A 23,471-nucleotide genomic window follows, 5' to 3' on the forward strand; every position below is an offset into this window, starting at 1 on the left:
GTGGAAAAAGGATGTAAGGCTGTGTATGTGCCGTAGACTTTGGCTGGAAACAGTGGGAGGTAGGAAACCAGGTTCTTGGTACATGTCTGTGCCATTCCAGATAGCTCTCAGGGTTGTTGTAGATTGTGGTCAAGTCTTTAAAAGCTTCTTTTTAAACAGAATGTTTCCCCCTCTCCTAAGGTTTTTATTTTGGCGCTTTATTGTCCCTGTGCTATGTCTGAAAGGCTCTGTGTGTCTGTGAGTCGGACCTGATAATCTCATCTGTGTGTCTGTGAGTCGGACCTGATAATCTCATTTGGATTTACCAGGCCAGCAGATGTTGTTTCAACGACGACTGCAAAGTCGTATTAAGGTCTCAAATGGATAAAACCCTTCTCAGGGTTGGCCTAGATCATTCAAGACCTTTGTTTTGTATTACAGCACACAAACCTTCCTCCCCAGCCCTTGTAATTGTCCGTTTCTTGTAAGAAAGCTTACAGTAATGTTGCTAATATCCCAGGTCATGTGTTACATAGGCTAAGCCTCTTTGCTGCTCTCCCGTAGAACATTAGTGCACTCTATAGTGTGAGAATACTCTTGGTAAATCCAGCTCCTCCTCCCGCCTGGAGCCTGAAGAGACCTCAAGTCTGTTTGTGATGTCAGCAGTGCCTGGCATGATGTGGTAGATGTTCACTCTTGAGTAATCATTGGCTCTGGCAAATCAGAATGGACACTGAGAAAGGCAAAGCCTGTGAGAGTGTCCCAGGAGAGCGTAAATGCAGAATAATAACAGTTCCATCCAATTATTCTGCAGCTTTATTTGAAGAGAGGAGATCACGTGTTGAATCTTGCCTTTTAATTTCATTATCTAATACAACAGGAAGGTTGCATGGCCCCGTGGCAATGCTAGCAGTCTCTTGTCGGTCAGTTTCTTCAGTTCTAGCATGATGAGGAACATGGCATTCCCCTCACAGCCCTCCTGGTTTGCTTTGTTGTTGGCTATGAATACCATCCAATCTCGGCACCATTTCTCTCTCTCTCCTTTTGAGAGTTTTAATTTATTCCCCTCCTGTATTCAGGATCAAAGCAATAGATTTCTTTGTTACTGATAGAACCATTCATTTCTGGGAATGGCATAGCCCAGTTTCACAGCCACCATTAGACACACCATCACAGTGGATTATGATGGTTTTGTGAAGTAGAATGGCAGCTGCTGTTCTGTTTCTATGGGTAGGCTCAGAAGACCGGCACATAAGAGACAGAGACACAGACACAGGCCCCTGAGCTCTGCTGTCCCCTTTCCTCCCGCCCCACTGCTTGCCTACCGGAGTGGTATGCGGTTTCCCACGACTTTTTCACACAAGGCATCCAGTCAATGCATGATGTAAAAACTATGCCAGGTGTGAGCTGCCCAAGTCTGACTGCCCATTAGTCTTCCCCACTAGTAATTAAGCCCTGTAGTACCTGTACAGTCAGAGAGGTTCCCTGCCTTTTAAGGCAGTGGCAGTGTGAATGTCCAACCACACTGTGGTGGGTGCTGAAAGGAAAATATAATGACCAATTTTGCTAACTGGCATTACAGCCCATCTTCTTCAGCTTAGGACTCATTAACGTCATCAGCTCATGGACGTGGAATGGAGGTGTCTCTCCTCCTTCCAACTCGCCCTTCTGCTCCTTTGCAAGCTGCTTTCCCTGGAGCCAGGGCATAGACAACTGTAGATGAACGTGTGGCACAGCTTCCTGGTGGCATGAAGATGAACATTCCTGGGGCGTCTCCCGTAGCTTCTCAGAAGCAGCGCGAGCAGGCTGGTACAACAGGAAGCCAGCAGGAAGCCAGCCCCAGCGCCTCCCACCTCGGTACAGCTTCCCGAAGCAAATCTCCCTCTTCTCGCTTAAATCATCCTCCACTGCAGAGAGGACAGAGAACCAGAGGAATCTACACAGTTGGTGAGAGTCAGGAATTACTAGTTATTTCAGTGTGACTTGGGGATGTTAATGCTGACACACACTGGCTTATCGAAACTAATTTCCTAAAGCTTTTAAGATTTTTGCAAGCCACTTGTTAAAACAGCCACTAAAAAGCTTAAGTTTTAGGGCTGGAGAGATGGCTCAGTGGTTAAGAACTGTCTTCGAGTTCTGTTGCTGTGAAGAGACACTGTAACCAGGGCAACTCTTATAAAGGTAAACGTTTAATTGGGGCTGGCTACAGTTTCAGAGGTCTATAGTCTGTTATCATGGCGGGAAGCATGGTAGGCAGGGTGCTGGAGGAGGAGCTGAGAGTTCTACATCTTGATCCAAAGCCAGCAGAAGGGGGCTGTCTCACTGGGCGTGGCTTGAGCATATATCAGACCTCACAGCCGGCCTCCACAGTGACACACTCTCTCCTACTAGTGCCACTCCCTATGGCCCAGCACTCACACGTGTGAGTTTATGGGGCCATGCCTATTCACACCACCACAAGAACGCTGGCTGCTCTTCCAGAGGACCCAGGTCTGAGTCTCAGCACCCACATGGCAGTTCACAACCATTCCTAACTCCATTTCCACAGGATCCATTGCTGCCTTCTCACCTCCGGCACATGGTGGACAGACATATGCAGGCAAAACAACCATATAAATAAAATTTAAAAATACAAAAACTAGAATATAAGAATGTATAAAGGATTAAAGTAGTACACATTCATCACCTCCTGACTATCTTTGGAAGACAGATAATGTGCAACTATCTTTGCTCTTGAGAATCTTTGCATCTGGGGCTGAGCTGATAATCAAGTTTGATCATAGAGAGCTGGATCAGGTCCCAGCACCTTATGAAAGCTGTGCTCTGTGCGTGCCTGCAATCCCAGCACCAGAGAGGTGGAGACAGAATTCTTGGGTCTTATTGACCAGCCATTCTCGGTGAGTGAGCAAGCCTCAGGTCAGTGGAAGAGCTTAAGGTGGACAGTGATAGAAGACATCTGACTTTGACCTCTGACCTCCATCAGATGCATGTGCACACACACACATACACACACACACACACACAGGCTCTTGTGCCCAGTATTCCTCTAGTTCTGAGGGAATATATACGGTTGATGCATCTCAACTGCGCTTGTGTGAATGGTCTGAGGTTACTCTGTGGAATTTAGCAAAGACTCCAAAGTCAGGCCTTTTGTGGTTTTCAGAAGATTAAGCATCTACAGCAACCCATCGAATGTGTTTTCGGTATTTTGGTTATAGTTTTAGGAATCTATGTAAGAGTCATTGAAATAAGATATAAGCTGTGTCTAGAACGTGATTCGGATGGGCCAGAGAGGTTGTGCGTTGTGACTCTCCCGTAGGCACGTGCACATTGGTGGGTGTGCGTGCAGTCTGCTTTTGTGTGCTGAGAAGAATTTCCCGGGATGAGAAGTTAAAACATTGATTAGGCCTGTCACCCTGAGAGCCAGCAAGCCGCCTGTATGCAGTGGCCGTGCACACGAGTCTGACCCTGCACCTGTCTGGCCCTTCTTCAGTCTTGTTAGCCAAGTTCCCTCAGTGTAAAACACTCCTCAAAATCCAGAGCCCTTATCCTGTAACTAGTTCGTGCCGATCGTTGACCGTAGATCTCCGCTTCTCTTAAGGTCAAGAAGTCACCATGCAGTTTATGGGGCCCACGAAAGCAAAGGAGCCCGGTGGAGGCGTCCCCAGGGCTCTCCTTGTGTGTGCAGGGGAGACAGGCACGTGCTAGGTTTCCGTCCTGCTTGCAAAGCCGTTTGCACAAACAGGGAAACCAAGTCACGTGGCTCAGGCACAGCCATGCGCCAGCTGCGTGCCCTTACGTTTATTTTCAGTCTAGCTAATTTGAGTCACCACTCGAGAGCTGGCAGCTGCTGAGTCTGCACCTCGCTGAGCGCCCCCTTGCACAGGTTGGATATGCTTGGAATTGCGGCCTGTGAATTGCCTATGAATTACCTTAGCCCTAATATAAGGGCGTCAAAAGTTGGGGCTGGCATTTTGTGCTGTCTTCATTTCAGAAACACCCCAGTATTTTTTCCTAACATGTATTGAGGTGTGAAATGGAAATGCTGACTTAAATAAAATACACCTCTGTGAGATTGGAGTTTTCATGTCGTTCTCAACATGAATTTGGAGTATGATAGCTTCTCCCTGGATTTGATCACGCAGTAATCCATATAAACTTAATCTAGTTGCCCAGGAAAAGATTACGGTGAATAATGAATGCAGTTGTCATTGTGGTTATCTGGTCAGGCAGGGCAGTGGGGAGGTTGGTGGGCTCTGTGGTGTGGACAGGGAAGAACAGCCTTGAAGGGAGAGGTGGCCGGAGTGTCCACCCTGAAGGTTGTTGTGCAGCTGGCTGTGCCTTGGAGGAAGGTGGGCCTAGGTAATTCCCCAGGTTAAGTCATCAAAAGTTTCAGACAGTGAAAACAACAGATGTCAAACTCCGGTACCTAGGGTAGAATACCAAGAGGAAATGCAGAGTAGAACACAGCGCACAACCAACAGGAAGTGAGAGGGGGGAGCCAGAAACCAGAATAGGACAGCAGGTGCGGGGCCGATACCCCAGCCCCCTTCCAGACAGACATGGCAGAGGCGTCCTCTGAGGACCCGGAGCCTCGGTCAGCTCCCAAAGGAGTTCTTTTGGGTATATGGGCAGACGTCGTAGTAAAAATTAAGTTGAATCGTGTGGGTTGGGGCGTGATTACTAAAGAAGAGCACAGTTCTTAAAGTGGGATAAGTATTTAGGGTCTGAGCCTGATGGTGGGAAGCCGTGATTTCCACAGGGAGAGCCCACGATCCTGGGGCACTCCCTCCAGCAGATGGAGACAGGCAGAATAAATAACCGTCAAGTGTGCAAATGGCAGGTGAATTCTGTGCGGCCAAAGAAGGCAAGCACAATTCTTCCAAATCACATTGCCCGAGGATACAGTCTCTCCAGCTAAGGAAGGACAACCGAAGACACCTCTCCTGAGGTCCCTGTTGGTCTTCCCTAAACGTGGTCACTAGTTCTCAGACCGGTAGTTTAGAATACACGTCCTTCAGTGTGGTCTGAGCGAAGTCACTTTTTTAAGCACTGGAGTAAAGTGAAAAGTGCACCTCGCAGGTTTTGTTGGCAGTTCATAGTCAGGAAGGCAGCGAGCACCGCGCCGTGAGAAACAAGTCTTAAATACTTCCTGTTTGCCTCCAGTTGGGCACCCAAGTACAAGTTATTTTGAGGTGCTTTGTAGGTCTCTCTGTGTGTGTGTGTGTGTGTGTGTGTGTGTGTGTGTGTGCGCGCGCACGCGTTCACCCATTCTATAACATGTTTGTTTGGTGTTGTGGGAGTTGTTTGTTCTTTCAGACAGGCTCTTACTATGTAGACCACACTATCCTGGAGCCCATAATTTCCTGTACCTGTTTCCCACCCGCTGGAATTATATATGTGAACCACTATATAGTAATAAGTGAAGTTTATGTCTTCTCTACTAAGCTGTCACAAATAAAATGAGGTCACCTGCTTTTAAATAGAATTCTTTAGAGGGCAATTTTGTAAATGAAAAGCTTATATAGGAGGCCATTTTTTTTGGTTTTTTGTTGTTGTTGTTATTGTTTTGTTTTGTTTCAATACTCTGTTTATAGTTCAGGACTTTATATGCAAGATCCCAGAGCCTTTGGTAGAACTGAGCAGCCTAACACACACACACACACAGCCAGCTCTGGTTGGCTTCTCTATCTTCCGTTAATCCTCCGAATCTTGAAAGTGTGCAGGCTCCGCAGACCTTGCCGTTTATAGCTCGTACAGCCCAAGTTCCCCCCCTCCACCACCACTGCTGGCCCTCTAGCCCAAACCAGGCTTGTCATCTGTGCTTGTGTCCTGGTTCTCTTTAATGGCTGGTGTGACACCAAGACCTCCTGTTAAATGTCTGCAAAGCCACAGAGCCTGTTCCCAGCAGGGACTCGCTGTAACATCTGGTGGAAAAGCGTTTAGATGTGTGGGTTTGCCATAACCACTGAGTCCCAGCTCAGTTTAATCACCCTTTCTTAGGTATCCTGTGGACCGCCCGCCTCTCTGCTGTCTTTCCTGTGTACATTTCTCTCTCGAGAGCCGTATTCTATTAGCACTTTTCAGTTAAAGACTAGGTATGCCAAACCCTAAGGCCAAAAAGCCTCAGCTAGGTTAACTACTCTTGATCTGACATGAAGCAGGGAGCAGGCTACTCACAGACTCCCATGTTAGAGAGAGCCATTCCCAGCCCAGCGTCCCTCCTGAGTCCATCATTTCTTTCTTTCTTCAGATGTGAACCTTTTCAGGGGTTTGTACCTGTCCCTGTCATAACTGCAGTAGTTACCTCCTGGTCCCTTTGCTGTCCTCACTTCACCTTCAACTGAAGTATTTCCCACACTTCCAATATTGCTTAAAATATTGCTTCATTCTTTCAGATTCTATGATTATCCTTTCTGAGTCGAGCCAACCATATGGTTTGTTCTGAGATCTGAAGCCCAATGTACTCAGTACATTATTTATTCAGAGAGACCTTCTCAGACATAGCTCCTTGCTCAGGACCATGCTGCCTCGTTCTCCTGCCCAGAGCATCTCCTCCAGCACCCCCGTACACCTCTGAAGACTGGGGGTACGTCATCCCACAGCACTCTGGTAGCTTTAGGAAGCTTCAAACGATTGTGCCTGGAATGTGGAATGGTGGCTGAAATCTGTCATCCCAGCAGCCCGTGGGAAATGGAGGCAGGAGAGTCAGAGGTTCAAAGTCAGCTTTGGCCACCTCGTGAGCTTCAGGCCAGACTGGGCCACAGGAGACCCTGTATCAAAACAAAGCAAAAGCTAGTACAGAACTGTATTCAGTAGTTGGTGTCGGAGCAGGCTCACCTTCTCCCCTAGCCACCTGCCCTTGCTATAGCGTCCTTCATAGCGGAGGATCAAACTCAGGGCCTTATGCCCGCCAGGCAAGCACTCTGTCACCGGTGATCTCTGGCTGAAATTGCATTTTCTCTCTGAAGCTGATATTCTTAAAGTCAAGGGCACGGTTTTCGTAACTCTTTAGGAAAAGACTGCTCCACACACTTAGGAGTGTTCTGTGCTGAGAATTAGTCACCTGTGCCTCATCTGTTTCCCTTTCCCTTACTCACTGCTGTTACCCATCTTCCCTGACTTGAGTGCTGTGAAGGGAGGCACAAAATCACTATGCTTCCTTGTCCGGTTACCCCCTCACTCAGCAAACGCCCAACAGATTTTCCCTGGCAAAGGAACTGAAGCAAGACAACTCTAAATACGGGGCTCTAGAGTTAAAGTGTACTACCTGATAGAGGGGAGGGAGGGAACCACAGACGAGGAGAGGGGGCCCAGAGGAAAGGTTGTCTAAAGGGCTGGTTTGCTTCTCTTTAAAAATGTGTGTGTGTGTGCACGCGCACGCGCAGGTGGAGGTAAGGGACTTTGAGGAGCTGTCTTTTCCTTCTGCCATGTGAGACCTGGGGATTGAACTTAGGTCGTCAGGCGTGGCAACAAGCACCTCTCCACGTGGAGACATCTCATGTTCTACTGTCCGGTAACCTCCTTCAGTTCTCACTCCTTCCAGTGTGTCTACAGATAAAACATTCAGTTAGCTTTACTTGGGCTCGTCAGTCTCTTCTAACATGGTGGCAGTGGGGCTGGCTTGCTCTGTTAGGAATGGCAGTGCCCTGGCAGAACAGGCCCTGAGGTGTTCACATATATGTACACTCAAACTGACTTGCTGGTCACTGCTTGTTTTATCCGTGTGCCCCGTCCTTTAAATTGTGTTCATATTTGTGACAGCAGTAGGCTTGCTTTGTGGAGTGACACTCAAGTTTCCTTTTTTTTTGTTGTTGTTTTGTTTTGTTTTGTTTTGTAACGACTAAGGGGCTAAGGGTCATTGAGGGTCTAACTTACTTGGGTTGCTAAGGAATGTTCCCAAAAATGTCACACTTCATGTCATTAAGCTTACTCAACGCTGCCTAAAGTCAGAGGAAAACAAGTCAGTGAGTGAGAATGTTTTTGGTTTTTTTTCTAGGCCCCCTTCTACACCCAGTCTCCTAGGAATAAGCAGCAGGATTGCAGATCCCAAGAAATGACAATGCTTTTTCAGTATTCATGTCAGAAACAAAGCCAACAGTAGTGGGTTTTGTTTAACAGTATCTTGCACAACAGAATTACAGTACTTTAATTCTTACCGTGGCTGGGTGATTGCACAGGAAGTGTACACTTTACGGCAGAAGACAGAATCTGGCCAGATCCCAAGCAGAGCAGTTCAGAGAAGGGGGATCTGTTATCTAAGAAGCTAAGGCCACGTTCCCCTCAGAGCCACCGCTTCGGATCGCCATTGTGTTTTATGAGCACATTTACCAGCGTGGAAGGATAGCTTCTCCCTGCTCCCCACTCCGCAGGGCTGGCTGAGTTACTCAGACTATAATAGGAAAATACATTTGCATAAAAGATTAGATCACTTGCCAGGCAACAAATTGAAGACTTACCTCTTGAAATCCCTCTCAGTGTGGCTCTGATTAAATTGATGTTGCCAAGGGAATGGACTTTTCAATGAAATTTTAACAGCACTTCAACTAATTCCAAAGTGTCTTTCCTTGCCCTCAGCTTTCACAGTGGGATTATATTCAGTTTCACTTCCTGGTTTGCCCACTCAGCCTGTTCCTGGGAAATATTTAAATAACATGGTTAGGAGAGAAAAATGTAGCTGCCAAGTGGGGGATCAAATTTTAGTTTGATTTAGGTTTAGTTCATGCTGTTATTTGCTAATTAAAAATAGTTTTCAAAATTTGCATCTAGTTTATTAAAGCATTGTCATATGTGTATGCCATTATAGTTTGTTCTTTGCTCATTCCCTCCCATAATGCTCTACTTTTCTGTGACATCTCATCCTAATGGTCCTCCCTCCCCACTCAGTGATTTTTATAGGATGAAGTTTCCTAATGCCTGAACTGCTAAGTCAGCTGCTTAATCTCTCTCTCTCTCTCTCTCTCTCTCTCTCTCTCTCTCTCTCTCTCTGTATGTGTGTGTGTGTGTGTAAGTCCACACCCACAGAAGCCAATGTCGGGTGTTTTCTTCAGTTGCTTACCACCTTATTTTCTGAGTTTACAGGCTCTGTCATTGACCCTAGAGCTAACTGACTGGCCGGAAAACCCCGAATTCTCCTGTGTCCATCTTCCCAGCACTGAGGTTGAAGGCCACTCACTGTTTCTGGCTTTTTTTTTTTTTTTCTCAGCTAAAGAGTGCTTGCCTGGTGGGTTCTTTACTGGCAAAGCTGTGCCCCAACCACAGTTGCTTAAACTCAAAAGAAAAGGGGGGAGAAAAAAGATCCTACTATCCTACTTGGCAATGAAGCTATTTAGGTTCCATGTGGTGATGTCATCTCTTCCACAGAACTGTTTGATTAGGCACCAGTTGTGAAACAAGTGAAGTGTTGGTCCGTAATTAGCGTAATTGCAATTTGATTTTTCAGCAGGTTTGATTGTAGGGTGAGTGACATAAGGCCTAATTCGTCTAATGACCAACAGCCCAGTGTATTAAGGTGGCAACTTCTTTATCAGAGAGCTCTCATGGCCATGGGAAGCGCCAGCGTCCTTTTGTGTGTGCGTTTAATGACTGCTCACCCATGGTAAAGCATTGCATGAAATATTTGGCTATTTATTTTAAAGTGATATTTGGATGGCAAAATATTTAATTCTACTGAAGTATTCAGTTGCCTTCTGGTCTAAAATACAACCTACCAAATCCACTTCTTCTAAAAGTAATTTTAAAAACCAGTTAAGACTTTCAGGAAAATTCTGCTTCCTCACAATCTAATTGCTCTGTGTAGTTGCATCATTTGCCAGGCTAATCTGGAAATTTGATTTTTTTAATAAGTCCTTGGAACATCTATTGTGAAGTCCATTTATGTTTTGCTTCTGGAGGTTATCAGATATGTATCCTAATATAAAATTGGGCTTCCTGCTCTCATTGTCAGGCTTTCACCAATGAATGTTTTTAAATTAATATCCTAAAATGTAGTGTGTTCTCTGAGACAGTCTTCCATTTTTCCATTGCTCAATGACTTTTTACAATGTGTGGGATCCAGTCTGAATTCTTTTCTGCTTGTGAAAATCTTTGTTAGTTCCCAAAGTGCTATTTCCCGTATCTGTTATGCTCGGGGCTTGGATTGCATTCTAAAAATTTATTATCTTGACATTTGAGACTTTATTTAATATTTGACCCTAATCTACTTTTTTTTAATTCTTATCCTCATGGTGTTTGTCTGAAAACTTCCACTGCTCCCTGTCTGTTAACCCTGAGCTCACTTTGGCTTTCCGTTCTGGGTTTGTTTGAGTTCTTCGTGGTGTGCCCAGTGCTGCCTGGTCCTGCCCGGTGCCCCGTCTATTAGGAGTCCTTCATGAGGTGCCCCTGCTTCTCTGTCCCTTCAGCCCAGCTGTGCACACCTGTGCACCTTGCGCTGACATCATCCCTTCCTTGATGTTACCTCAAGACACGCGTGTGTCAGTTTCTTCATTGTCGCATACTGTGTCTTCTCTCACCAGAGCACAAACTCCTTCTCAGGGCCGGCTTTGACCTTAGGCCATCCCAATCCCTCATCGCCTGGACAAGGTTTCACACTCAGAACTTTGGCCCTGATTCGTTGTCACACGGCGTCAGAGTCCATGCAAAGCAAGATATGACATTCTTTCACTTTCTCTTGGTGGCTGTGTTTTGGGGTACGACACAAGTTGATGGCCGCTGTGACTCCTCTTTTCTACCTGCCTGTCTTTCAGCCGGCATGACTCCATGGCGGCATTTCCTGAATGGCTAAAGCTCCTCAATAAAGACAGATGGTGTCAATAGAAATAGGAAACTGTTTCTTCCGGGGGTGCAACAGGAAAAAAAAATTCATTTTCTCGGGACAGCCTTTCCACCTTTTGAATTTGGCTGCTAAGGAGGAACATCTTTCCTAGCAATCATCTGCTACACATAGAGGAGAAACTCCAGTCAGCGGCAGGAGACCAAGCTAGTCCAGCTGAGGGTCCCCTCGTTTGAGAGTCATGTGTGAGGCTTCCACATAAGGAACTTCCGTCTCATGACCAACCATGAAAACTGACATGCCCTGAGGGGCCGTGGCTTCTCCCCTGTGGGGCCATGGAGTCCTGCCGAGCCCTGAAGCAGGGAGCAGGCGTCCGTACAGCCTGTCGTCTCTGCTCCTCTGTACAGCTGGAATTTCTGATGCCCTCGGTCTTGTGTGGATTTCACGAGACGCTTTCTGTGCGCCCGCTTGCCCTAGAGTCTGTGTGATGAGGCTGAGCTACCTCCCGGCCCGTCACCTTCCTGTTGATGGGAAAGACTCTGCAGGCCGGGACCTTCCCGTGGCACGGGGACTCTGGTACGCTAAGCCCAGGTACACTAGCCAGCATAATAGCCGCCGAGCAGGCCTCAGAGCTCCTTGCTGGTGAGAGGAGAAGTCCTTAGTGGAGCGACCACTCAGCGGATGATGGGTGTGTGAAACACGGGGGCAGAGAGCTGCAGAGCCTGTGGCGACTGGTCAGGGGGTCAGAGACGAAGCCCCACGGGGCATACCTTTGTAAGTCATGGACTCAGCATTGGGGCTTAACTGACAGACTCGGTGGCTCCCTGAAGAGGAGTCTGACCTTCCAAGAGAACTTGCTGGTGCTGCCTCAGCGGGCAGCCATTGTGAGTAAGAACAGCCTCCTGGGAGCTTCCGAGCAGCCTGTGCTGTCTGTGGTACAGTAAACAGTATGTATTTGGTCTTGGACCCCGCCTCCCCACACACACACACACAGGGATGCATGTGCACACTGACAGGTATACATATGCAGCCCGCTCCTGAGCTGCATCTTGTTTAACGAATTGTTCTGAGTTCCGGGACTCACTCAAGTTACTGAACTTGAGGAGAGCATCAGACAGGGCAAGCAGGCAGCAGGCGAGCTCTCAGGCTGTGCAGTGATAATAAGTGCCTCTGGGAAGGCAGCAGAGAGTAGGACGGGATTGCAACATGGCCGGCTGATAGAAAGTGCTACCAATGCACCAAGCAAGGACCTAGCATGGAGAGGACCTAGACCCCCTGCTTAGATGTAGCCCATGGCAGCTCAGTCTCCATGTGGGTGCCCGAGTCAGGGGAGCAGAGGCTGCCTCTGTCATGAACTCGGTTGCTCTTTGATCACTTGCCCCTGGTGGGGCAGCCTTGCCAGTCCACAGAGGAAGAGGAGGCAGGCAGTCCTGATGAGACCTGATAGGCTAGGGTCAGATGGTAGGGGAGAAGGTCTCCCCCTTTCTGAGGACTAGGGGAGGGGAATGGGTTAGAAGACAGAGGGAGGGTAGGGGGCCCAGGAGGAGACAAGGTAGGGGGCCACAATCAGGATGTAAAGTGAATAAATTATTTAAAAAAATAAATTTAAATAAATAAATTTTAAAAAGTGCTATCAGAAAAAGACTGTCATGTTTACCGTAAATGCACGCCAAACATTTCCGCTGTGCCCGTGGAGAAGTCAGTGGCTGCGGGCTTTTGGCTACTAGATGCCGCATTCATCAAACGGAGAACACGAGGCACTGGCTCAACCTCAAGGCAAAAGTGGACACTGACTGAGACCCACGTGACGGGACAGCGTGTGCACTCAGAGCTGACCTGTTTCTCTGTGGCTCTAGTCCATGCTTTGCTTCCTACACTTCCCAGGAAAAGAGTAGCCGATGAAATCGGTGTGCTGGCTCCCAGCAGTGTGGTGAAAGGTCTTGTCTGGGTTCGGAAGGTAGATGAGCAGGACTGCGAGCGGGGAATTGTGGGCCTTTGATCTCTTGGCCCACTCTCCACCCTCTCCTCCGTCTACTGAACCTGTTCACCTGCCATCACAAGGTAGATTTGACAGAACCCTCTACGCAGTTCCTGTTTAACCACACTGAATTTTTTTTTTTTTCTCTTTGCCAGGAATCCTGGGCCTCAGGGCCTTTTCAGAGGCTCCTTTTGGCTTTGTAGGAGGGCTTAAATGTTACAGGGTGCCAGGGGAAACATTTGCTGTTTTGTTTCCTTGGAACCAAAGCTGAGTAAATAAAGCTGTGACCTGAGCCGTGTTGCTTCCATCTTTTGTGCTGGGCCTTCCCTCAGCCAGGCACCAGCCAGAGCTGGCTGGCCTCCCAGGAGATCCCTTTGCTTTTGCCCCCTGGGGTGATTTCCACACATTGGAGGCCAGTGAGAAAGTGAAAGCTGGGAAGATGGGGAGAAGATGGAGGACCAGGGTGGGCCCTACACAGATGGCAGTGGAGGTGGGCCTGGGGTATGCTCCAGGACCTGTGTCCTCCCCTGCTGCCGTGGGAAGCCAGCCTCCAGTGAGGGAAGCGGGCGTGCAGAGGAGGACCGGCTGAGTCAGCACTTGGCCCCTAGGACTTAGGGATAAAAAATACAGAGATTTATAAATAAAACTGAGCAGTCTACTTTTGCCTTTAGATGCTCTGAAATGCCGGGCAGGGGTCTTCGACCTTCCTGTGTTACCTAGAAAGAGCTGTTAACAGTGACCCAGTGAGGTGACTTGCCCATACACATTGGGGTGGGGGAGAAAGAGATCCTAAGTGTTTTCTGGATAAATTTGTGGAATCACATTGTTATGCTTAACCAAATTCTTCTAATTAAAGGTTACAAATAAACTGATGATCGAAAATTATAGTTAATTATAGTAACATATACACCGTGGGTAAAGAAAGTTTGGTATATTTAAAGTAATATTTTCACATGTTATCTATCGTTCCTGGGACATTGAGGCTGATTATATTTGACTTGTGTAAATTCTTTTGTGTTGATTGCAGTAAGAATGGTTTTCTTATTCTGCGTGACTATTTTTGGTAAAATATACAAAAGGTAAAACCTGTTTCAGTCCTTTGCAGGCGTAAAATTCACTGCTGTTAAGCGCATCGCCTTGTGCCATCTTGATGAGAGCTTTTATTTGATGTGTGTGTGTGTGTGTGTGTGTGTGTGTGTGTGTTTATATGTGCACGTTGGAGATGGGTACAGGTCTGTGTCAGGTGTCTTCCTCCATCACTCGTGTTTTATGTTTTGAGATGGGGTTTCTCCCTCCACCTGGAACGTGGCAGCTGAGCTAGCCTGGCTGGCCGTGAGGTTTCGGGGAGCCTGTCTGTGCTGCAGGCGCCGAGACTGGGAGTGGGCACTGCGGATCCAGGCTCCCGCCTCGTCCGTGTGTTGTCAGCTTAGCCTCTCGCAGCCCCTGATGACAGTGTTGTGGTTTGTTGTTTTCCATTGATGGTAGACTGTCAGTGCTGGCCACGTCCGGCTCCTCAGCAACAGACGTTAAACGACTGCTTTAACGCCTTAAATATTACAGCACAGTCTATCGCTTTTGTTTCGGCTTCATAACACCCTGGTCCACAGAATAAATAATTGAGAAAAGGTAGGTTTCCGTTTGTTTTTGGATAACTGGGGCCACATTGGGAGTATGTCTTTGAAGTTTCTAACGTAGGTCCCCAGAGTCAAGGCCAATTATTTGCAGGGCAGTTCAAGAAGGCAACCTTTCAAAAGACTGGTTTGTTATAAAACTACTATTGTGTTAATAAATTAAAATGTTAGGTGTTACTTTGTTTTATTTGTTTATTTATTGGTTTTGTTGTTGTTTTGTTTGGGTTTTTTTTTTCTACACAGGGTTTCTCTGTGTAGCCTTGGCTGTCCTACACTCACTTTGTAGACCAGGCTGGCCTCAAACTGACAGCGATCCAGATCTGTCTACCTCTGCCTCCCCGAGTGCTGGGAAGAGTGGGTGTTTCTCTGTACCTGTTTGTGGGCTAAGCACTTGAGTGACAGTTGCCGAATTTAACTGTTAAGACAGTCCCATTAGGTAAAAAGCCGTCTTTTGTGCTGTAATAAAGTGTTTCGTGGATTAAACAGTTGATACTTAGCTTATGATCCAGCCAGTGGAAGTGGATATTGAGCCACGCCCTCAGCCATCCTGCCGCCTCCCTTCTACTCACTGTCCCAGATGAAGAAACAGGCAGGTGAAGTTCCCGTATCGAGCCATTCAGAAAGAAAGTTCGTACTTAAGTGCATGGCACTAAGCTGCATTAACTGGATACACCTGGAAGCAAAGCATGTATGCGTTATTATTTCGATGCCAGTTAAATGTGGGTTATTCACCTTGATGAGAGTAGAGGGTAGATTTCCTTGGTGTGATGTTGTGTAAGCAGCATGCCTTCTTGCTCTGGCTGTCTATCATGTCAATCTTAATTACTTAATAAGCAGGCAGGAAGGACGAGGAAGTGCCTGCTGTCTGTTTTACTAGATGAACTGCTGAGCCATGGGCCAGATAGAACCACTCCGGTCTCATTTGTAAAGCAGCTCCTGCTTCCTTCTAAAAGGTGTGTAGCTTGCAGAGAGCAAGGTCACATTCTGTGTAGAAGTCTCCCAGGAAGTTTAGGCGGTCCAGTCCTGCAGGAGAAAGTTTGTCACAGGACAGCCTCCGAGAGCCTCAGGCCTTGCCTGTTTGGAGTTTGCTCTCTGCCCCTTGCTTACTGTGTGCACTTCCTGCCATGCCTGCTGCTTGCTGCCTTCCTTCCGAACCCCAGTGGACTCCTAACCATACCAGCTAGAACCGTAAGCCCAAATAAACTCCCTCCTTTTCAAGTCGGCTCTGCAGCGGCGATATTTTATCACAGGAACAGAGAAGTGGCTAATAAACTCTGCCTTTCCTCACCACCCCAAGAATAGAGTAGATGGTTACCCGTGCCTTGCCGTCTCCCAGCATCTCCTTCCGCACAGCAGGTAATTGTTGAGGCTGCGGTAGTTAGGCCTTGCCCTATGCCCTGAGCTCTCAGTTCTAACAGCTCAAAGGCCGAGGCAGCCGAACCCATCACCAGCCATTTGTGATGCCGTTTAACCACAGTGTCTTATCAGTGGCCTGTGGTGTGGCTGCCGAATTCCTGAAGTTGGGGAGTGGTGCGCATTTGAAGTGTCTTTTGTGAGCTGGAATCAACACTTTAAGCTCAACCTTAGGCTCCGTGCAGTTTGTGACCTTTGCTGTTTAGCATTCTTTCAAGAGTGTGCTATAGCAGACAGAGCCGCCCTCACAGTGACCACATCAGAAGTAATTTGCTCTAAGAGACCAAAGGTGTCCTGAGGACATGGGACACCGTCAGCTTGATCTTCGTTCCTAGGTCTGTGACATTACAATGTTTATGAACAAAGAGTGTGTGCAGGCCCTGAGAAGACAGGAAAAGTTCCTGCGCTCCCAGAGCATAGGGTCTCGAAGGAAGCAGACAGGCTGGGAGCTGAGCACAGCTTAGCATGACAGACAACATCCCGGTTTGGGTGACGGTACGCTCTGGTCTCATCCCAGCATTTCCTTCCACATGTCGCAAGGCCAATAAAGCAAAAGAGTAATTATGAAACCCTGGTGTGTCAGATGTTAAGGTCACGTGGGAAGGCTGTGGCCTTTATCCAGCGGCCCAGCACTGATTCGAAATGACTCGCCGTCATCATAATGCAGCAGTCACGCAGAGCTTGGCGTCAGTTCTACATTCGGGCCCCTGAGATGTCATGTTTAGGGGCAACTTGGCAAGTATGCTTCCTGGGGGGTGAGGCTTTGCCTCTGCACCCACTGTGGGCTGGTGAGAATGCCCAGGCCTTGTCGTGGCCACCCTGTCCTTTCTCTGCCTCACACACTGAAGGTGTGCCCAAACTCTGCTCTCTCTGAGAGCCGAGCAGTCTCCATACTTCTGGTCCCTAACTGGGTAATGAAATCCTGGCATCATGAAGTCACACAGTCTGACCCTCCACATGTTCTTCGGGCACACATGGGGCCACCCAGCGTTGCCTAAACACTTGTCACTCAGTCAGACTGCTTCTCCATATTTCTTCACATTTAAATTTTATTATTGTATATGTCTGAGTATTTCTGCCAGATTGTTTGTCTGGGAATTACATGTGTGCAGGGGCCAGAGGACATCTGGTCCCCTGGAGCTGGAATCATAGTGACAAATCCTGATGTGGGTGCTGGGACTTGAATCCAGGTCCTCTGGAAGAGCAGTCGGTGCTTTTAACTAATGAATCATCTCTCCAGCCCCATCAAAATATTTTAAACGGAGTAGCCACGAGCCGAATGGGAACAGTCCAGCAGAAAAAAAGCCCTTTGAACTCCCCCTTTTGCCAGTTTTCAAAATCCCAACTGACCAGAAGGAAGTCACAGCAGCATTCCATATCTCCCTCACAGGGTCTGGCAGTGCTTCTTCACCTAGGCATTGAAAATGCTCTGGCATAGATCCCTGCGATCCAGGTAAATAAGAGACTTAATTACATTAGTCCACAAGGAACTGGAAGCATTAGCTTGACATGTACCATAAAGCCTTGTGGGAGAAATTTTTGTGTGTCCCAGGAAGATATGACAGAGCCAGGAAGTTAGGCAGCAGGGTTCAGTGCAGCCAGCAAAGGTGATGCCAGCGGACCTCAAGGCCGGGCAGGTGATAGGAGGTAGACCAGGATGGCCTCTTAGCCAGAGATCCACCTGCCTCTGCCTCCTGATGGCACAAGACAGAGGATGGTGCTGTGATTCCTGCCGTTGATGGAACGCAGTGTGTGTGGTGATGTTACAGGATTGGGTTTTAGACCATGGAGACTGTGAGCTCTGGGCTGGGGTTGCACCTCAGTAGTAGAGCGCTTGCCTTGCATGGTCACAGCCTTGGGTCCAACTTCCACCGTTACAGAACAGCAAAAGAGAGAGGAAGTTCTTGATTTTTTGCTCCATCTTTGATCTTACAATTTTCTTTTGCACCTGTCACTACAAGACAAAGTCAAGCGCGTGAAAGCCTGGATTGAAATCCCAGAACTGTGTCGCTGCGCTATGCGGTTCTCCATAGGAGTGCACAGGAGTGTCTGCCATTCCAGATGACCAGAGGAGGGCTAGGGCAGGAGCAGCCAGGCTCCTCCCCTGAGCAGCCAGGCTCCTCCCCTGAGCAGCCAGGCTCCTCCCCTGAGCAGCCAGGATCCTCCCCTTCCGCAGTCACAGCCTGTGGTTTCGCTATCAGAAAGCTGACCCTTAATCCCAGGTCACTCTGGACAATGAGGATTATCTTCCTTACCCTGAAAAGGAATTTCTGGACTGGGCTTTGGGAAGGCCAGAGGGAGCATTCTCAGCTACTTCTCAGCACACTCAGGCCACGGGGCTGAGTTCAAATGCACGGCCTCTGCCAGGTCTAGATGAAGCTGGTTCGGTAACTTATTAGCCTCGCGTGCTGGGGAGTAGAGATGCAGCCGCCTGCCGCCTGTCTCTGCAGCTGGCCCGTCAGAATCACTATGACAGTCTTTGTCCCCGTTTCATCCTGCCTGAAGTGCATGATTTAGTCTATTCTAAGCAGCGCTGCCATTTCGGATTTTCACATCTCACTCTCCCAGCTCGGTACTTTTGTGTTCTGCTGAGGAGGAAAAAAAAGAGGATAACTCGGGTACAGTTTCCAGAATTAGTCTGAGTGATTCACTTATCCTGGATAAGGAAACTGAGCCCTGCTGCTTTCAGTTGGCAGCAATGGCTTCACCCTGGGATGACAAGGAGTTGCTGTGAGAGCTTCCGCTGAGGCCTACGCCTGTTCAACAGCCCGCATCTCTGGTTTTGGTGAATGTGAACAGAGATGAGGAATGAGGTTTGCTAGTTGACATGATGGCTGGTTCAACCTAAGTTTAAAATCAGGCAGAGTAAAGCAACAGCAGGATTCTTTTTATGTGTGGAATTAGTGAAGTTTTAGTTTTGTTTTGTTTTTTTTTTTTTGTTTTGTTTTGTTTTTTTTAATGTGGTTTCAGTAATTCCTAATTCATTCAGAAATCAGCTGATAGTCTGCTTACAAGAAGGATGATTATTGGTATAATACAGGTTTGGGGGCATTGGTTGCCATTACACAGAAGAGACTGTTTCATTTTAGCCCAAAGCTCTCATTTTAGAATTCTACACAAGAGTCAGGTGAAGGGGGCTGAGGAAGAAGATGCAGCTCAGTGGTAGAGTGTTTGCTTAGCACACACAAGGTTCTAGGTTAAATTCCCGAGAGGGAAGGAAGAAAGGAGGAGGGGAACCTTACAATCCTAGTTCACAGATGCTTGTAGAATTATTAGTAATAAACACATTTATAATGCTTTTATCAGAAATAACACCCGGAGACTTTACAACATGTAAGAGCCCCCGAGGTTCAAAAGGAAACCTTGAAATGATGCAGTGGATTTTTACAGTGGACTCTGTACACCCGGCCGGGAGCAACAAAATAACTAAACTCAATGGAGGAAACTGTCTCCAATACTTACTCTTTTTTCCTCCCCTGCTTTCCCTCCTAAGAAACATAGATATTTTTTATTTATAAACCACAGGGGAAAAAAAGACAGAGATATAACAGGGATTTGTGCTTCAGATATAATGTTTCCGTCTCTGTTAAGAAATGAGCTTGTGAATTGCTTCGTGATGAGACTGTTTTTGACTGTCTCCCCCTGTATCAGCCAGCCTTTAGCTGAGAGGTCAGAGGGCGGGTGAGCTCTGACTCATGCTTTTTAAAAGTTGTATTTTCTGTTTTCACAAAATGTTTAGGTATGTTGGGAGTTTGAAAACCTTGTGAGGGGGAAAATGATGGTGTAGTCCTAGGATGCATAAAACATAACAATATGCTTATGATTTCTCTCTAGGGATTCTTGAGATCAAAACTTAACCGCAGAGTTTCCGGTTGACCAGCATTCATAGGGTAAGATGAACAATCCTATTGTGAACACATGGCAGGGATTATTACAATTTAGTTGGTAGCTTGGGGCAAAAAAGAATACAGAAAAAGCTTGCCATACTTACAGATGTTTTGAGTAAAAAAATCACTTTGATATTTTTAAACTGGTTTAGCAGAAATTTCAATCTGTGTTACTTTAATTAAAATGCCATCTTCCCACCCTTTGTGGGTTTTGTAAGCAGAAATGTGTATGTTTAATTGGATCCTGTTTTGCTTTGTTTAATCACTAACGACTGATGGAATGTAATAATCTCTGAGCTATTTAGAGTCCATGTCTGCCTGTTTGATTTGAGCATGCTATCCTTTTCTCTGTCCCATTGGTTGATTGATCATGAGACAGAGTGTCTTGTATGGCAGGCTGATCTTGAATTCACTTTGTAGCCAAGGAAGGCCCTGAACTTGACCCTTGTGAGTCTACCTTCCGGGTGGTGGGATTTCATATATCACCATGTCACTGTGCCCTGTTAGGAGTCAAACCTAGCTACTCATTCTGGGTAGACGCTGTGCCAAGCGAGCTACACACTCAGCTTCCAAGGTTGATTCGCTTAACCCATGTTTCTATACGATAGCGGCACCTTTCTTGAGGGAGCAAGCCAGAAGTGCATGCTCTGTACATTTCTGCTCCCAGCAGACATGAGTCCTCTTTCACAATCGTGGAAGATGTGCCTGAAGTTAGCTCTGTGGCAGAGCGTTCGACGTGGACATGCTAGGAGGTCCCTCGCTCACTGCTACAGCGTCGTTCTGAGTTGTGGGAACAGCACGAGTCATAAGAGTGTCTGCCATCTCTGAGCACATGGTTCAAGAGGCTTGATAGCAAGGCAGCGAGTGTGTCATTGCTACATGCTGAGAACGCTCTTAGAGATAAAGATCCACTGATGTGGGCGTGTGTTTCCGCACTGTAGAGCCAACTGAGTCTTCAAAAGCTTCTAACTGATTCGGGGCTCCTTTGCTTCCGACCCTATGGTGGCCTCTCCATCATTTCTATATTGTTTCATATCCAAACTTTCTGCCTCGGCTGCAGGCTTACTCTTATTCCCCTTGTCCCAGGCTCCTGGCTCTAGCCAAATGCACTCCTTTCTGATCCTCACGCCTCCCCTTCCCTGTGCTTCTGTTTACATAGGAGCCACTCACAGATTGCTGGGTCTGTCCCATCGTCTGACTCATTTGGTCAGTACAAGGTCTGGAGAAGAGGCATGCCATTTTCTGCTGGAAGTCCTGGGAGAATAGAGATAAGCTCGTCCTTGTTCTTGCTCTGGCCCTGGCATGCCTGCTCGCCATGACTGAATACACAAATGTTAACATCAGAGGGAGGATTTAAATGGGTGGCTAGCGCATGGTTTAGGTAGTTAGGTAGTTTGGGGGTATACCGGTTGGTTACCCCAGATCTCAAATCTCTCATTTTTTACACTTTGAAAAAGGTTGTAAATGTTTCCTTGAGTTGTATATGCAGCTTCGTGTCTCTTAGGAAGCCTGCCATCAATGTTTTCAAGCTGAGCCCTGAGCCATAGCCCGGGTTGTTACCTTGTGTGAGTAGCGAAGCTGCTCTGAACTCTGAACGTTATTTATTTCGTAGAGAGCGGGCTCTGGTTTCTACAGTCCATGTGACTGCTCTGTGGAGGATAGGCTGTGAGAGAAGAGCGAAGTCCCTGACGAATGCCCAGTGTTCTCTGGGTGGTAGCCCGAAAGGAGAGCTTTCACAGGGACTATGAAGGGTCTGGGTGTGGCCGCATGCTATTGTGGCCTTTCTTACTGTCTGGTTTTGGGGAGTCGGCCCAGAAAATAATTTTTTAATAATGAGAAGTAATGAAGGATTTGATCTTGCCTTCTTATTTACGTCATTCTGTAAGAACTAGCCAGCCACCGGCAACGTATGCTTCCAATAATATAGCTCCGACTCCTGCCATTTAAAACATGTTTTAGAGCCCGTGTTTATACACAACTATCATCCCAGCAGTTAGGAAATGGAGGCAAGACGGTCATGAGAACCAGGTTTGCCTGAGCTATGTAACAAACCCCTGTCCAAAAAACTCCAAGTACAAAAACCAATTTTTTAGATTCAAAGTGGACAATATAACGGCCTACTAAAAGCACTGACAATTGCCATTTCCAAACCAGATCATTGCCATCAAATTTTAACGTATGGTGTGACCTGTAGAAACAGATTAAAGCAGCATTCCTTAACCTTCAAAATGGCTTAGCACTGGGCATGGTAGAGCAGTTTAACCCCAGCACAGAGGAGGCAGAGGCAGACGTGTCTCTGAGATCAAGGCCAACATGGTCTACAGAGTGAGTTCCAGGTCAGCCAGAGTTACATAATGGGACTATGTTATAAGAAATTAAAAAAAAAAAAGGTCCCTGTAGTCATTGGGATTTCAGGATTTATTCATTCAGCAACTTTAGCTTATGTCTTTTGTATTCAATTTAGTTTTATTTGTTCAGTGCCTTTCTGCTGGGGCTTCCAATGAGCAAAGGGATTGTGATCTAGAACATTAGGTGTAATTACTTAACAAACTCATTAGGAAATTGCCAAATGACCATTACCTGTCTCCACCTGTTGTTTGACTGACACCAGAGCCTTTCCCTGAAACCGACTCCCAGAATGTTTTCTTCCCCTCCTTTCCAGATCTTACCACACTCAGACAGCAGTTCTGTTCTGCACTCACCAGAGTAAAACGATTCCTCAAAGAATTCTTTCTGGGGCCCTGCTCCCTCCCTGAACAGACACAGCAGTGGAGGAAGTCCCTGTTACTGTTCTGGGCTAACATCCAAGGTGGGGACCTGTGACCTGAAGCAGCAGTTCCTCTTGGAAATCATCCCCATTGATGGTCAGCGTGAAAAACCACTAGGACACCGGGAGGGCCTCAGCCAGAAGCCCAGGTGTGCTCTGGGTCAACCGTGGCCAAAGCGTAGCCCTGTGACTGCAGGCGGGATCTTCCATCTACCCCAACAGACGCCACGTGGATCAGAACTGCTTATCATTCCACGGAGTCATGGGGAATAATGAAGTGCTTGTTTTAGAGACCGAGATGTGTGTGGGGTTTTTTGACAGACTGAGTAGCGATGGCAGAAATTGGTTTCCTGAAGTGATGTTCTACTGTAATGAAATACAAGGCTTGGGCCCAGCACATAGCTAGCAGAAAACACCTTTAAGCTCAGTGAAAATTCAACCTTCCAGGTAGTTTGAGGACCAGTAAGGAAGCGTCTAGCAGAGGGTGTAGAATTCTGTCCTCTTGTGAGTGGAGAGCAAGTTCAGCCAGCTGTCACCTACATGGAACATAATGGCTGGCCAGCTGAACTGCAGATGGCAGCCTGCAGGCCTGTTTTCAGCAGAGCTTTGGGCTCCTCATTTTAGCCACAGTGATACAGGTATGGGCAGAGAAATGGATTAAGGAAAGTTCAGGTTTTTGAAAGACTTTAGAAGAAATATTCCAGTCTAAAATTGTCTAGGATCCTAAATGAAAAGATTTTTTTTTTTTATTTAAATTTTTAAATTGTTTCTGTGCCTCACACATACGGGCTTACTGAAGAAGTGACCTCAGGTCCAAACATCAGATTCAGGAAAATGCTGTCAGTAGCACTGGATCTCATAAAACAAAAGGGCTAAGACCCTCAACAAAGTAACTTAAGGCCCCTCCATCCTGTCAGCCAGATGTGATGCCCATAGTGTCCTAGTTATGGCTTTGGCTTAGATGACACAGTCCTAGTCTCAAGCCTGAACCTGATTCCATCCATGGTGGGATGAAACTTTTGCAGGATGGTTAGTGTCTTAGTTA

At 47.1% G+C, this 23,471-nt stretch overlaps 1 protein-coding gene and 1 long non-coding RNA gene across 6 annotated transcripts in view; one reads left to right on the plus strand and one right to left on the minus strand.

Moving 5' to 3' along the window:
- Lrrc8b (leucine rich repeat containing 8 VRAC subunit B) overlaps positions 1 to 23,471 on the plus strand; it is a 59,169-nt gene that overhangs the window by 18,000 nt on the left and 17,698 nt on the right. For 2 of the 5 annotated variants that reach the window (XM_021647452.2, XM_060381073.1), the window contains exon 2: positions 19,607 to 19,662. The exons of 1 other annotated variant lie outside the window; for it this stretch is intronic. The gene's annotated coding sequence lies outside the window, so the exon portion shown is untranslated. Of the gene's footprint in view, positions 1 to 1,819; positions 1,927 to 17,162; positions 17,226 to 19,606; positions 19,663 to 23,471 lie in introns of those variants that run through there. 2 more of the 5 variants (XM_021647453.2, XM_021647454.2) reach the window with 2 other exon arrangements.
- Positions 6,444 to 13,204, minus strand: LOC132653213 (uncharacterized). The gene is made up of 4 exons (XR_009590988.1): positions 12,408 to 13,204; positions 10,436 to 10,583; positions 8,439 to 8,613; positions 6,444 to 6,752 (listed from the first exon to the last, which is right to left on the minus strand). It is a non-coding gene; the product is annotated as an uncharacterized LOC132653213 (long non-coding RNA).

Source organism: Meriones unguiculatus, chromosome 3 (assembly GCF_030254825.1).
Source record: "Meriones unguiculatus strain TT.TT164.6M chromosome 3, Bangor_MerUng_6.1, whole genome shotgun sequence".
In the NCBI taxonomy this organism is placed as follows: domain Eukaryota; kingdom Metazoa; phylum Chordata; class Mammalia; order Rodentia; family Muridae; genus Meriones; species Meriones unguiculatus.